The 14,733-nt window shown below is 37.5% G+C and overlaps 1 protein-coding gene across 2 annotated transcripts in view; it reads left to right on the top strand.

Moving 5' to 3' along the window:
• Window positions 1–14,733, top strand: part of foxj3 (forkhead box J3) — an 85,256-nt gene that overhangs the window by 37,085 nt on the left and 33,438 nt on the right. The window lies entirely within an intron of this gene.

Raw genomic sequence — 14,733 nt, 5'->3', positions numbered from 1 at the left:
GAGATAGAAATTGATATTAGAATGAGCTTTCCAATCAGTTGACATTTATTGCCAATAGAATCTTTGCTATGGCTTTATTGCCGTCAAAGCAATATGTATGGGCTTATAACCGTGAGAGACATGCCGTGTGCATGTAGGAGCATGTTTTTACCTCCCTAACGTTTCTTTTTTCTTTGCAGCAGATGTTTACATCAGTCTGTGCAAGGCTATACAACCTTATAGAGCAGTGATCACCCAGTTTGTACTGCCCTAATTTCTTTATTTCTTTTATGATTGTGTTTAAAATGTATTCCTCATTTGATAAACCCGGAATCAAAACCTCTAATTAAATACTTGATGCTGAAATTGCAAAACTGAGCCTTAAAAAAAAGAAAAGAAAAAAAAAGCCTTTTCTCATGAATGCAGTTTCTTGGTGTTATATATTTTTGGAAATGCTTTTACATGCTTTTGAAAATATTTGTATTTTCCAAGAGGTGTGTTTGGGTTCAGGAGGTATTAATGCTCTTCAATATTTTACTGCTCCTCTTTCATTTTCTCACTGCACACACAGGTTCATAAAAAAAGAAAAAAACATTTGTTAAAAAACGTTCAATTTCATCACCTTGCCTAATTCTTCTTGACATCAGCCCCTTTTGTTCTTGGCCTGCATTGTGAACCAACACAACAAATGGTTTTCTGCATTTTATTTACGCAGAAAGCAGTGTGCGAAGAAACTGCCCTGACTTGTTCAAGCACCTAAAACCAGTAGAATGTAACTCACAACAAGCAAGGACCCAACATTTATTTAACATTGTTGTGGCCAGAAAAGGAAATGCTGCTTGTTCACAGAATTATTTTGCTGATGTCCACTAATTGGCACTTTATTTCTATGATGTATTATTATTTAATTTTTAATTCTAGCTTTATTTGTATAGCACTTTTAACAATGGGCAAATCAAAGATTTATAGAAATCGTGTAAGTGTAATTGTGTATCTTGGTCGTACCAAAAACTTTGTAAGAGTTTAAAACGGTAAATACACTGTAATTTTTCCCATTTGAAATCTGTGCTTGCATAGAGAGTTTAGTAGTGTTTCATTCATCAGCTTTTGCGGGTATGGATGGGGGAGGATTGGAATAGTTCCATTCCCCAGACTTAATCCTGTATGTAGAAGCAGCGACTGTATTTTAACTGACGGTGCTTTATAGCTATGGATAAGGCACAGTGATCACTCTCTCTGTAGACTCCTGTTTAGATGTGGAGTATGAGACAGACAGAGCCACTTGTTTGTCTGCCTGTATAATGCGGCAATGGGAGAACGGTTCAGGCAGAGAGGCAAAGTAAAGCTTATCAGACTGGTTAAATTCACACTACTCTTGGGCTGTATTACAGGGAATAATAAGAATGGTGTACATTTTAAATAAGAGGTGGAAGAGCTGGTGTAACAGGCGAGAGGGTGTGAATCTCACCTGCGGTATTTGAACCCTTATATATCTGATTGTGACTCTTTGTCTTGGTGCTCTGCAGTGCTATATTTATGTATTCACACATACATGCATGCAGTTGGGATGAATGTAGGTCGGTGTGCAGTCACTGCTCTGCTGTTCCCCTGGAGATGTCGGCAGCAGGAATTTACAACCCAGCGCACGCACACGTCTGTTCTCTATGATAATGTAGTCTATGCTAGAGCGATGACACTGGGCTAATCCGGATGGCAGCAGCTCATTTAATCATCTCAAAAGAACTCCATTAGCCAACACTTTTAAGACATTTTAGCAGGCAGTGTCAATAAGAAAAGATAATTCATCAAGGTCATATATGATTATTGCAGTATTATGGGATATACTTTAGCTCCCAATTAGATGTTTCAGGTTGTCTTTTTATTACAACCTCCTAAGTGCTGATTGCAAAAGATTGAGGGTCTAAGATTCATCAGTATTATGAGTCCGTTTTCTGCAGAGCACCAAGTTGCCACCATGCAAGATCTACAACACGAAGGTATACCAAGTAATGACATTTTTTATGTTCATAAAAAAAGGGTCTTTATGATTGTGCACTAATGTGGCCCAAGGAGCACAGTGCCATCATCTGTTTTTATACAGAATGGCATACAGGCCTCAAAACAGAAGGCAAGCTCTGTGTAGCAAAATGAATGAAACCCTTTTTTCCTATCAGTCCCCTCTTTGATTGCAGTGCATCTATTATGTGAGACATGTTGCTTTAGTCTTCCTGAATGAGAGTGTACATGAGATTAATTTGGCAGCTCTTAGGCTACATTACCAGTCAGCTCCACACATTGGTGATAAGATGGTAAATTTTTAACAGATGTTTAGCAGGATTTTAGTATCTGATCATATGATTTAGAAAGAATGTAATGCTTGCTGTGGCTACTCCAAATTAGTTTAATGTTAACTGGGCCCCAGGTTTCCATAACGAGTTTCTGCAGATATGAGATGCCAAAGGAAGTCCTAAACATTTATTTGTCAATTGTCAGAAAGCTTGAAATGTTTGTTTATGAGTGTGGTGATGGCAGTCACTGTTACATGCGTTTCTCAGCAGCAGAACGGGTGGAATAAAGTAGAAGAATGCTACAATAATCTCTGTTGTTTCTTCTGGCACTGATGCTCAGGATAAAGGATAAATACTGTTACTGAACTTGAAGTTTTCTGCAGTTTTGAAGTGGTGGCTTCAGGAAAGCATTGGACTGAGCTTTTTGATCTCATTATGAAATGCATATAGCCAGAACCCAAAACCGATCAAAGGTTTCTTTCACCATTGGGCAGCCAGCAGTGGAATGGGAGCCTGGGGCATTTAGCTGTTTTTCTATTTAGTTATTTGGGAAGCTGCTGCACCCCTACTGGGCATTATTTACTTTTGAGATAACGTACCCTCTCATAAGTAATGGAAAAGTCAAATCGTTGCCGTTATTTAAATGTCTGCAACAGTTCAGGTGACGGTACTGAGGTTTCTTTTATCCCTCTGCCCCAGCTTTACTCTCAGGATGTAAATCTGTCCATTTACCCCCATCTGTTCCTCCAGTCTGGATAATTTTTACACTGTAACGAAAGCGTTTGGGTTTTTAAATGGTCTGCTAATAATGAAAAAGAAAAAATAAGTGAGAGATACAGTACATATTTAGAGTCCATTTGCATTTTCCTTTAGCATCTGAAAATGTGGTCACTTAACAGAACATCAGATAGTCATTTGAAATCTGCTGCACAATTATTAAATGGTGTGGTTTGTTGAATATTTTTAGCACTTGCAGGCTCTTTCGCTCGCTCTCTCTCCAGATTGCTTTTAATTGTGGTAGCAGAAGTGGCTGTGTTGGTGGTGGGAGTGGTGTGATTCACGCAGCAGCCAGTTTGATCCCGCTGCGAGACGGGCTCATGAGGCAGGAAGCTCCTACTGCTCAGCCGCCCACCAGCCTCACCTTGCTCCATCCCACTCGTGCCCCGAAACCCGTTCACTCACTCAGAGTAGGTGGTCACAGAGTACTGCTGTGTGCCAGGTATGCTTGGCAGACTTACCAGCTTTCTGTGCATCAAGTAAGGAGATGACATGGACAAGCTGATGTGGTGACTTCAAATCCCATGTATGATTGGACTATTCATCTGTTTTATTGCACTGTAATATAAATTTTTATGCCTTTTTTAGCTCTTTCTTACCTTTAGTCCCTTTGTGCTCCCAATAAAAAGGAATAAATCATAATCTGTATCACTGTGTTTATAGAGAAAGTAATTGTTATTCAATTCAGTGATGACACTCCTTTATCCTATCTTTATTAAAAAGGATGCCTTCCTGCCCGGTCATTCTATTGGGTGCATGAGGGTATGTCATAATCTTTTAGTTTTGGAATGGTGTTTAAGTGATAGTGTTTTATTTTTTTATAACTATGTTAAAAATGTTCGTTTGTTGACGCATATGAAATGATATAAACATGATGAGTGTGTTGTGAAGAATAATAAAATATCGAAGAATTGGTTACAGCTCAATTAGCACATTCAGTGAAAATTTATTGGTCATATCTTTTCGTTACTAATCCTGTGTTTTTAAGAGATGTGCAAATGCATGTATTATTTGAAGAAAGACTAGTTGCTTGCATATGACCCTATTCATCTGACAGTGGTCTATTGATGGTTTTAAATCTATTTTTAAAAATATTGAATGATATGGGAACAAAATGTTCATTATAAATGGTCTAGCTATTGCCGTTATCAGCGTTCTGCTTTCTTTTTTACTTCTCAAGCAAAATGTTTAATTGCAATATTCAGAAGAGACCCGAATGATGATTCTCTATAGTCTCTTTAGCATGTTGTAATCATGTATGCTGTTGCAAGCACAGATCAACTCATTGGGTGGTGGTGGTGGTGGTCCATTTTTAAATCACAATCATTTGTTTTCAGGCCATTTTGTATTTCACTAAAAGTCAGTATTTATATCTTCAGGCTAAATTTACTAAATTTAAAATCTCTAGGCACATGTGAAGAGAAGAAATTTGCTCCTCTGTTAAGTCGTACTTGTGTTTTTGTCTTACAGTTTGAAATGCAGAAGAATACATTTAATCTTATGGAACATTTATGAAAAAAGGTCCCATTTTTATATGCGTTGATCAATGGCCTTTTCAGACCAGCCCATCTTTCTGATTTCTCTCGTCATGCTGGAGAGAAACTGGAAGTTGTAATGATTTATTTATTTTTTTTTAAAAAAGTGATTGCTTATTTTACATTTATAAAAAGGAATCTCCAACTTCACTATATCAAGGATTATACTGATAGAAATTTTCAGGCCCTTTATTGTTAGCCTTTACCCTTAGATTCTGTAGCACATCCACCATATGATTCCCAAGTCCCGATGGTATTTATTTATTTACACAGTTTAGAGATAGAACTCAATAGTACTATGGTGTAATGTCTATTAATAAATCTATCGCATTAAGCTAAGCAATTCAGTGACTATGCTGATTTTGAGTTAAACAGCTGTCTCTTCATTAACTGAGGGCTGGTCTTGGCCTTGTGTTTTTACTAAGATTTAGTCTTGAGAGGTGTTGAGTAATGATGAAAGGTCTGCATTCAATAAATAGACCTGGTCCTTGCTCACTTAAATCCTCTGAATATGGGCTGGGCTTTGTGTGAACCATTTGGATGCTGATAGTGTGGACAACCACCACACCACCCCTTTTTAAACGTTATAATATTCCTGTTATGCGTGCGTTCATTGTTCGAGTATGTGCGAATTCATTAATTCATCAAGAATTCATTAAATCATTAAAGAATCGAAGAATTGAAGATCACAACAATATTAAAGCCTATTTCCTATTTAATAAAAACAGATATAAGAATAATAGATTCAGTTTGTAAAAAGTCTAAATTTACTACTAAATTGTGGTGTTTGAACATTTATTAATTTGAAGATCAGGCAGTGATGAAGCCTATTAATTATTTATTTTTTTATCAAATATAGTAGCTGACTTTTACCTGAGGAGAGAGTAAATTAAATGAAATATCTAAAACATATTTTATGACTACTGCCTGGGCAATACTGAACAACATGTTAGTCTGTTTCAGTCATGACTCGTTTTTTTAAAGCTCAAATATTTAATGCAAGATTCTCTATTTTACTTCTGTGTGTAACAAGAGTTTATATGACAGTTAGGTCCACTAATTTGATTGGGCAAGCAGCATTGCAAGAGTGCAGATATTTAGCATAACAACATAGATAAGTGGAATGAGCAAAACAATGAGATGTCCTTTGTTTGCTACATAAATTAGAAATTCTAGCAATAGTATTTTATTACACTGAAACTATTACTGCACTTATTATCGGATGTCACTCAGTCCGTCTCAGTTGACAAGGCAACACACTATCCAGCTGTGGTTTAGTTGGGAATTATAATAAGAAAAAATATTTAGCCTAGTTGTTTCAGAAATGTCAGTTGCTGGATAATTCTTGTTCTTAGAACTGTGGTATAAAAGCAATTTCACATTTGCAATTGTGTGGTTATAATTGATCTCAGTCCACAGCTAGATAACAGAAGTCATCAGAAACACTGATGAATTCCTGGATCTAGAAATAACCCACGGCAGTGTGGTTATTTAAAAAGAATCCACCACCTGTTATTACAATTTTTGCATGTATTTATACGTGGTATATGCTTACGATTTAATGTCATGGAATATTCAAGGCACGAGATACTGTTAAACCATACACTCATCAGGCATAGCATTATAACCACTGATATGCGGAGTAAATAACACTGATTCTGTTCATCACAGCACCTGTTAGTAGGTGGGATATATTGGGCAGCAAGTGAACATTTTGTCCTCAAAGTTGACGTGTTAGAAGCAGGAAAAACAGATAAGCATTTTTGCAGACCATGAACACCTTTTCATGGAAATGGTATTCTCTGATGACTGTGGCACCCTGACATACAGCAAAAATGGTTCAGGAATGGTTTGAGGAGCACAACAACGAGTTTGAGGTGTTGACTTTGCATCCAATTGAGCATCTTTGGCATGTGCTGAACAAACAAGTCCAATCTATGGAGGCCCCACCTCTTAACTTACAGAACTGCAAAACTTTATGGCCTCCTTCCATAAATGTTAATACACCACAGAACTGCAAAACTTTATGGCCTCCTTTCATAAATGTTAATACATCACAGATTAAACAATGACCTTTTTTAAAAACAGTTTTTAAATGTATTTTTTTTCTATTTATCATTTGTCTTTGATTATGTGGCTCATTTATCAAGTGCCTGTGAACGAGCTGTTACTTTCGACACCATAAAGTATACTGCACCGTTGTGGCTGTAACGGACTATAACAGTAGTTGTATGTTCAAGGCAAATCCCAGGTTTATATAAATGCACTCATTTTCTAGAAGGAGACATTTTTATTATTTCTGGAGGAAATAGTCTCCAGTTTCAGGGCTTTGTAACAGTCAGCCTTAAAGTTCGAACTTTGTTTACCTTTATGAGAACGTCTTCGAGACAGTGGAGTTTGATGTGTTGAGGTTTCTGCCAAACTGTGGTTTTTGTTATTAACTTGAAGTGAGAAAATGGACCCTGGAGGGAGGAACAAATTTAATGTTTATAATTCATATATTGTAACTGAAAAAGTATTTAACCGATAAAACTTGGTTTGTGTACTTTCCTGAACGTTATAAACAAAAATCATAAATTTATAAAAGTTCTTTAAATCTGTAATAAATAAAAATAATTATATAAGTGCTCTGAAATCAGGGTAAGCTTAGTGAAAGATGATCCACTTCAGATTGGCAATAGCCCTCCGTGTTTTCCAATAATAGCGTGTTTTATTTATATTTGTTTAGCGTTTAAAAATTAATTTTTTTTGCTTTGGTTTACTTGTCTCTTATCTGATTTATTTAAATCTTTCTCGGGTTTTGTAGTTTGTCAATTTTATTTTGTCTATTTAAAGGCTGTCTTGTTTTATACAGTTCTTTTTGATGTATTGGAGTCTGAGTTTTCTTTAATAATTTTATTCTTATCTTTTTAACACTTTTGTGGCACAGTGTGCTAAATACTTGTGGACTATAAATTGCTAATAATAGTAATAAGAATATTAACTTTAAAATACTGTGTCTGACATGGTTTTGTCTGAGCAGGGTTTGAACAGATGCATGGCGCGCTATTCTATGCAGAGTTCCCACAGCAGAAGGTCCATTAATCTGCTGTGCATTTGATTGTCTGGGTTTTAAGTGACTAAGGTTTGTCAGCATTACTGTCAGGGAATGTGAGGATTTTAAGGCCAAATGAGCTGGCATTACGTATTTTGGCTGCAGTAGCTGAATATGAGTCAAATATCCCATATTGCTGTTTTTTTTTGTTTTTTTTTTTTAACTCCTGACATGGCATGCTGCACATTTTTGGGTTGGGTTTTAGCCTTTTAGCCTTTGCAGTGTAAGGGTTCATTCCAGGAGTGAAACCGACGATTGAGTCCTAGTGTCCCTACTGGTGACATGCATTTATGGATGTAGTGACAGTGCCACCGCCTGGTTACTGAGTGCCCAATGATTGTTCGTCAGAAATCACAGCACTTCAGGCATTTGCTTTACTGTGGATCAAAAACAGTTCTTTACAGAACAAAATTGGTGATAATCTGCACTATGCTATGTGTAAGAGTATGGAGTTATAGTACACTCTGATTTTGAGTGAATGACTGTGTTGACCTGCATCTCCTTATCAGGGTTAGCTTGAACAAGGCCATAGCCTTTCACCACCAACTAATCGCCTTTGAATTAGACAATGAATGTGGCTTTGTAGAGGAACTAGAGTGTTTCCAGAGGGAAGAGTGGGAGCAGAAGGCTGTCTGGCCTCTCATCACTGCTACTGTGTATTATTTATGGGTCATTGTGCTTTTACAGTTCTGCATTAACTTGCTAATAGACTGTATAAGACCCTTTGACTGCCTTTTGAATATGTGGCAAACTGAATACAAATTTTTATTTGTCAATATTGGACAACACCAATATCTGTCAATATTGGACAATACCAATCCTTTCTGTTCCTACATCTATCCTGTGATTTAAAGCATTCAGCCATGCACTGAACATCGGAAGTACCATCATTAAGGCAGTAGGAACAAAACAGTTTCAGAGAGCTTAATTGTGGCCATTTTCGACAGATATGTTTAGTTTAACTGCTTTCAGAATGGCACTAGTAGAATGGAGTGGGCAGGTACGGTGCAAGCCCATAGCAAGCTCCTGAGATTTAACTGTATTGCGTGTATGGGAGCTGAATTGTCACCTCTGCACCCCTCATTGGCTCCATTGGCTGTAATAGTAGTTATTGACTGGATGGGACTTTTAAGCACCTGTAAGATTAATGAAAGCTTTGCCAGCTGCATGGCACGAGTGCTGCTTGTGCATACATCGCTGAGGAGGCTCTTCTCCTCGTGCTCCATCAGCCACTCATTTGTAGTGGCTATTCCAGTCTGTGTTCGCTGGTGACATTCTGCATTTTCCTGTTTGGTAGCTGTTAAATGTGCCAAGAGCAAAGGTCTTTTGGAGCATGTGTGTGGGTAAGTGGTAAAAGCTTTGTCATAACACAGCATTTTTGCATTTTGCTTTAATCATTTTCCAAACTGGAAAACAACAAACTGTCAATAAGTGAGAAAGGACATGTTAAATAATAGATGAGCTGTGCGTTGTTTTTGTCCATTCCTTATTTCTAGCTAGTTTGATTAAAAAGGTCTAAATCACTTCTTTATGACAAATTCAAAGACTGTAGCACTTCTATAGTCTATTATAGTGCACAAGCATTATCAGAAGTAATTGAAGTTATGCTTTTAGCATCTTTTTTTCCCCCTTTAAGTCCATAGTACACATGTAATTTTATGATAATTTGCCTGTTGAGAAAAAAATTAGGAATTATTTGCTTTGGAAATTCATATAGTAGGGTACAGTTAACAGCTGTATCTGTAAAGTAAATTGTTTTGATCAATCATTTAAAATGAAAAACCAGCCTTAGGAGCCTAGGAAGCCTAGGAAGATACTGTATAATACATCTATCTTTGTCATGTGGTTTGTGACAAAGTGGTTTGTGTCAACTGGATTGTGCTGATTCCTTTAATATTTAGTTCTTGTTTTTTTTTATTTTATTTATTTTATCAACTTGCGATGTAATGGAATTCTTTAGCAAACATACCGATATACCAGTTTTCATGAGAAACAAGAGAATCCAGATACAGTATACACTGAAAAACAAGAATACAAAGGCTTTTGAAGCTTGAGGGCAGTTGGCCTGAAACAGACTTTGTGTAACAAACAGCATCACATGCATGTTTGTTAAAGAATTCCATTACATCGCAAGTTCATTCATTCATTCATTTTCTACCGCTTATTCGAACTATCTCGGGTCACGGGGAGCCTGTGCATCATTGGGCATCTCGGGCGTCATTGGGCATCAAGGCAGGATACACCCTGGACGAAGTGCCAACCCATCGCAGGGCACACACTCATTCACTCACGCAATCACACACTACGGACAATTTTCCAGAGACGCCAATCAACCTACCATGCATGTCTTTGGACCGGGGAGGAAACCGGAGTACCCGGAGGAAACCCCTGAGGCACGGGTAGAACATGCAAACTCCACACACGAGGCGGAGGCGGGAATTGAACCCCCAACCCTGGAGGTGTGAGGCAAACGTGCTAACCTCTAAGCCACCGTGCCCCCCACATCGCAAGTTAATAAAATAAAAAAAACTAAATATTAAAGGAATCAGCCCAATCCAGTTGACACAAACCACTTTGTGGACAAATGTGTTTATTAACCCACTGTACAAGTAAAAAAGCTTCAGTGCAATATGCTGCCAAGTTTCTATATGTTGAAGTTGACTAAGCTGAAAATATTACTAGTGAACATATGGCTAGTTAGCTTAAGTACATTTGTACAGTAAAATCTTTGATTATCTCGATCTATCTCCATTATTTAATCTAGATCAGTGTTTTTAACAAAGGTTTATCCAGTTTTTATCAAGATTGTGCATAGTAACAAGAGAGCACAGGAGAGGTATATAAAACCTTTGTGCTAGACATTTATCTCCTCATGGTTTTCTGCATGCCAGAACCACATCTGGAATTTAAACACTAATTCATGCTTTATTTTACTTGTATAAAGCAAAAATAGTTTAGTCAGGCCTAAACTTATGTTTAATACTTACTTTTGTTGACAAATCGTTATCTGTTTGTTCATGTTGTAGCAGTCAGAACAAAAAAAAAAGTTTACATAATAACCTCCACTCATCCGGGAAGGCTTCCTGCTAGATTTTGGTGTGGCTGTGGGAATGAATGAGGTCAGGCACTCATGTTTGAGTCGAGGAGGCCTGGGGTGTAGTCAGTGTTTCGGTTCGTCCCAAAGGCCTTGAATGAATGAATGAAGTTTTCTGTGTAGGGGACACTGCAGTTCTCCAACACCAGTTTTTGCAAACTATGTTTTAGGGACCTGGCTTTCTGTACAGGGACTTTGTCATGCTGGAACTGGTTCAGGTCTTTTGTGCCCCTTTTCCACCAAAAGGTTCCACTGGTGAACCTTCTAAGAACCGGTTTGTCTTTCCACCGGTTAGAAAGCCGTCACAGAGCTGAGTCTGACGTCACTGTATACGTGTCACGTGTCCCAGTAACGTTAGCGCGGCAAACACAAACACATCAACAATGGCGGATGTTGCTTTACTGTTAATGCTCATGGCTTTGTGAACCTACATTGGCATCCAAACACGGCAAATCCAACGTGTACGTGCAGCTCCATATAATCTTTATAAACGGAGGTTGTAATCGAGAAAGTACATAACATTATTTTATCATTTTATCAGAAAAAAGTTGGCCTTAGCATGTAGCTACTTACTATCATGTGTGCTGATAATGTATCATATCGCGGTAAAGTAAAAGTGTATTAAGCATTAGTATACTTAAGGTACATTATCAAATGCGCTAACGGTAGCCCCGCCCACAGCCCGTGCTTTGGCTGTCGAAAAAGAAAAAACTGGTTCTAAATTAGGCTCTGGCTCCGAACCAGCACTCAAACTGCCTTGGTGGAAAAGGGGCATTGGTTCCACTGAAGGGAAATTGTAATCTGTATGTGTGTTCTTCCAACATTGTGGCCACAGTTTTCATATAGGTATAATGCTCAGAAATCCACATACTTTTGGTCATATAGTAAAGATGACTGTTAATTTTCTAAAATAAATAAATAAACCTTTTCCTTTATTTTTTTAAAAACTTTTCTTTAGATTGCAGTTAACTATCAGTTAATTTGCAGTTAAACCCCTATATGTTTATGCTGTGAGAATAGAATCTTCTCATCTATTGGCATACATTTAGATGCTTTTGTGGGATTATTATTCCCATCTGTCTAAGATTTAAGTCTAAGTTTTTTTTATTTGCAGTATTGGCAGCTCTTTTGCAGCTTCTTGAAGCATAGAGAGACCACACACACAGACCTACTGACCTTTATGCACTTACTGCAAAGTATGCAAACAGCTGAATTCAGTCTTCTTTATTAATTAATGTATGTGATCTCTTTCCTAGAATATGAAGAAAAGAAGCGGCTAGTTACATTAAAACCCTTTGTGTGTATACACAGTTTTTTTCCAGGGAAAAGTGATTTCTGTAAAGTGAAGCATGTTTTCAGTAACACATTTTTTCCGAGTTTTGGCCAGTTTGAAATAGAGTGGACGTTTTAGTGTATTATTGACAGTGATTGCATACACACAAATACACAAACAAATATACATAAACCTACTATCATCATCCATGGATTGATTGATTTTTTTAAAAGGATGTTTTATTAAATAAATAAATGAGGCCAATGTGCCAACTGTAACAAATCAACAACCGTAATAAACAGAGGATATCAAAAGCTGTTATGTGCTGTGGTCCTAAGAGACCAGAATTTTCGCTATGAACATATCGTCGCTGTCGGGCGGAATCCTCATATCTCCAAAACTGTTATTTTTCAGGAAATTAAAAAAACGCTGTACCTTATCTGCAGTGCACAGGGTTTAGTCCGCGTTGCGTCTTGTGCTAAATTCCTGTCCTCAGACGAGCACCAGAACTTGCGGGGGTCAAGATTTTTTTTTCTTTGAGCCCAGTGTTTTGAAGACATTTACCTCAGAAGACGTGTTGATTCGTTGCGACTCTTATTAAGGAGAAATATGCCGCGAATCTCTCCCGCGGAGTGAGGAAGAGGTGGACAGTTGAAGTGTCCAATGGAGTTATGAGATTTGCGCTTAAGCTATTTTCAAGGCTTGATTGGTTAATAACTTGTAAAAATAACAGACCTATGTGGGGACTGAACAATCGATATGTGACCAAATTTGGACATGCGAGGTTTCCGCCCGACAGCAACGATATGCATCTTTTATTAGAAAAATAAAATAACTTTTTTCAGCTGCTGTTGATGCAGGGTTCTCCCCGTGTCTGCCTTCAGTTTTCTTTCGTCTTCAAAAACGGTTCTTGTAGAAGGAGGGGCTTTTCAATTGAATTGAATTGAATTGCTTGTATTTAATACTCTCCAATAATATAGTTACCGAATGTAGTCCTGTCTTATGTCCAGTGTTTCTGGGATGTTGCATCCGTCACCATGTCTGTCATTTGACGTTTAAAGTAGTATAGAATCCTATACTAAACAGGTGTATGTTTATTACAACACATACATTAACATATCTCACTTTTGCCTTTTGTCAGTCTTCTAGGTGTAACGTGTAATCTGGTTTTGCTCAGCTTTTTTGTAGGCAGAGGATTCGTGGGTGATTACCATGGAAATGAGTTCAGTCTGTATTTCTACTTGTTCAGATGAGAGGGCAGGAACCTTTGCATGCAGGTAGCGAGCAACTTTCCAACTACACCTACAGGGAACTTATACATCTGGGCTCCTTATCATTGCTAAACTCTCTTGCAGTTAGTAAAAAACATCTTATCAAAGGCTAAGGGTGATGAATTCTCTATGCTCTTTAAATGGATTATTCTCACTCCATCTGCTGAACTCCACTTAAACACCATTACTTTCAGGCCATGTGTATTCAGGTTGCTTTAGGAGAGACCACCTTTTGGTGTTTTTAAGGTCGGAAGATGACATGTCACTATTGGACTTTCCCATCCACCACCCATATGAAAACTAAGCTTAGAATATTCCAACCCATCACAAACAGAAACTGGCAATGCGCTAAATTCCTTAACCAGTAGAAACAATTTGTCCGAACTAGAGAATTTGAGCTGTTGCTGATGCATTGGCCTCTTTTTACTTTCAGTTAAACTATAGATATCGGATTGTGTAGAACCTTTATAGCCTTATTATAAATATATATATTTCTAGTTTCTAATTTCTAGATATTTCTAGTCTATTAGTAGTTTGAGCATATGAAGAATTAGATTTTGAATGCAGTGTGCTCATATTAAATAGAGATAATACAAACCTGGTAGAAGCATTGCGTCATACATCTTATATATTGTAAGACATTATTTAGCAAGGCACAAAATTATTGGCTCATAATACCTACCTAATCATTATTGTAGAGCAAATATACCCCTTCATGGTGATGGTATTCCCTGAAGATCGTGGCCACTTTCAGCATAATACTGTGGATTGACAAAGATTTCAGATCACTGATCTGATTGAGCGCAATGTGCTGGACAAAGAACAGGCAACATCTCACAACTTTCAGGACCTAAAGCGTCTGTTTCTAACGTCTTGGTGTCAGATACCACAGCACACCTTCAGAGGTCTTGTGGAATCCATGCCTTGATTGGTCTGAGCTGGTTTGTCAGCCCAAAGTGGACCTACATAAATGTAAGGCAGGTTGGTGTAATATTATGGCTGCTAAACTTCTAAGAGTACAGCTGGAAGGGGTGGGTGGTGATGCATAAAGGGTTTATTATTTTTTTAATTGTGGCAGATCTTAGTGTGTACAATAAAATTATAAGAAGAATATAGATCAGGGGTCACCAACCTTTTTAAGACTGAGGGCTACTTCAAGGGAACTGAGTAGTACGAAGGGCTACCTGTTTGATACAAACTTCCTCAATAGCAAAATTGCACAGATCACTTTTTAATGATAATAATAATATGGTGAAGAGACTGCTCACATGTCAATGTTAATTATTCCCCACAATTATTAACAATGATTTATACAACGATGACGGTAGGAATATTTAAACATGCAACATTTATTTATGTTTATCTGTTCCAACATTTGAAAGTCAGGAAGTAATGTCAAGGAAATCAAGTTATCTAGTCTTT

Source organism: Tachysurus vachellii, chromosome 22 (assembly GCF_030014155.1).
Source record: "Tachysurus vachellii isolate PV-2020 chromosome 22, HZAU_Pvac_v1, whole genome shotgun sequence".
NCBI lineage: Eukaryota > Metazoa > Chordata > Actinopteri > Siluriformes > Bagridae > Tachysurus > Tachysurus vachellii.
This window is presented reverse-complemented; position numbering and strand designations above follow the sequence as displayed.